The sequence below is a fragment of the Prionailurus viverrinus genome, chromosome F2 (genome assembly GCF_022837055.1).
Source record: "Prionailurus viverrinus isolate Anna chromosome F2, UM_Priviv_1.0, whole genome shotgun sequence".
Classification (NCBI taxonomy): Eukaryota; Metazoa; Chordata; class Mammalia; order Carnivora; family Felidae; genus Prionailurus; species Prionailurus viverrinus.
In genome coordinates, this window is record NC_062578.1 from 54,364,240 (window position 1) to 54,366,193 (window position 1,954).

At 43.8% G+C, this 1,954-nt stretch overlaps 1 pseudogene; it reads right to left on the reverse strand.

Moving 5' to 3' along the window:
- Positions 1 to 891: 891 nt before the first annotated feature.
- Positions 892 to 1,677, reverse strand: LOC125156203 (protein BTG3-like; annotated as a pseudogene).
- Positions 1,678 to 1,954: the final 277 nt, after the last annotated feature.

Here is a 1,954-nt window from a genome sequence, read left to right on the forward strand (position 1 = left end):
CAGCCTCATGCTGGAAACAGCCAGGTTTTTTTGGCCCACACAGTCTTTAAAACTGAATTTATTGCCACTAAGATCTAAGATCGAAATATTTACTTAAAAAATTGACCCTTCTGACTTCTCCAAAACCACAGATCTGGCAAGATGGGACTGCAATCCCACTTGGTAACAACTGATCATCTGGATTAGAGGAGCTGCCCCCGTTTGACAGAACATGCACTTATTTATTTATATTATCTGTCATGCTCTGTGTTTGAGTATGTGATCTATGGTGCATATAGTGCCTACGTGCTCCCTGGTTCTTTACTGCTTGCCTGATTCAGTTCAGTTTAACTCAATAAATCTTTTCTCAACACCTAAAGTAGCTGGCACTGAGGAGAATGAAATAAGGTAGGGCCCACACCATCAAAGAGCCTCTTAGTCTAATTGTGGCAGACACTTCAAAGGAGAATTTCATATGTAATATGCTGAGAGAAATAATGGAGGTAGGTACAGGGCAGTATGAAAACCAACAAAGATCATTTCATTCAACCTGGGTTAACAGGGAAGGTTCTAGAGAATATGAAGCCTGACTGAGTTTAGGATAAGGGACAAAAGAATTCCTTACAGGTGAGCAGGTTACATAAAGGGAAGAAGGCACGAAACAGTAGACAGAGTGCAAATAAGTACAAGGTTGAGAGAGAATCCCAAGCAGGCTCCGAGTTGCCAGCACAGAATCTGACGGGGCTGCTGAATCCACTAAACGAAACAGTTGAGATCACAACCTGAGCCGAAAGCAACAGTCCAATGCTTAACTGACTGAGCCACCCAAGCGCCCCTGAACGTTTATTTTTAATATGTGGTCAGACTTATTCTACCTTCTCTCATCATTGACACCAACAGAATCAAAAGCAGCTAGTGAGGTGCTAACACCTGAGGATTAATCCAGTGATTCTGGTCACAACGCATTCCAGGAGGGATTTGGGTGATAAATGGTTCATTCTTCCTTTCATGATTTGGATAACAAATGGAATAGGAGAAGGGTACTGATTCTGATGGCCATTCCCTCAGCACATTCCTGGCTTTTTTTCTGAGCAAAGGATGCCACAATGGAAGTTGCAGGAATATCCACTGTGAAATGTGATACAAGGGGCTTGAGGTTGCAGTCATGGAATTGGGTTTCACTTCTTCTTGCTTGTTTCTTCATTGTTAGGTCAGGATCCTGAACTCAGAGATAACGTTATCAAGGGGTCTGGTAACTTTCTTGGAGATTTCATCTTGTTCTCATCCTCATTTTCAAAGCTGGCAACATTGTTTTTCTCTCTGTACCCACAGCACACCTCACGTAGACCCACCCAGAGTGAGTTCCTTTGGCAAACCTAGATGGGTGTAAGAGATGCAGCTGTTCTCATGCAGATGTCTCAGGACATCAGGATCAACTCTCTGAACTGTACTGACACAGATGTCTCCATAGACCTGTTCTTTTGATGGTTTTTCTGGGTACCAGTGATGTTGTATTTTTCTTGAAGTTTAAGGGTCAATTTCAAACCTCTCAACTGCCCCTTTTTTCAATTTACCATGTTTTCGAACTAGCCTTGTGAGAAAGAAGACAACAGCCACAATCTTGTTAATCTCTCCTGCCTCCGCTGCCCTGGGGCCAGAGTTGGCTGTGGACGACTCCGGAAGGGTAACCCAGGACATCCCCTCTGTGCTGCGATCTAGATCTAGTTCGGAGAGCAGGTGGCTCCCGCATCGTCTAAATTGTTCTCTTTAAATTTTAAGACTTATTGGGGTGCCTGAGTGGCTCAGTTGTTTAGCTTCTGACTTCAGCCTCAGGTCATATCACATTTTGTGAGTTCGAGCCCCACATCAGGGCAGAGCCTGGAGCCTGCTTCAGAGTCTGGGTCTCCCTCTCTGTTTGCTCCTCCACCAATCACACTGTCTCTCTCTTTCAAAAAATGAATAAACATTTTTAAAA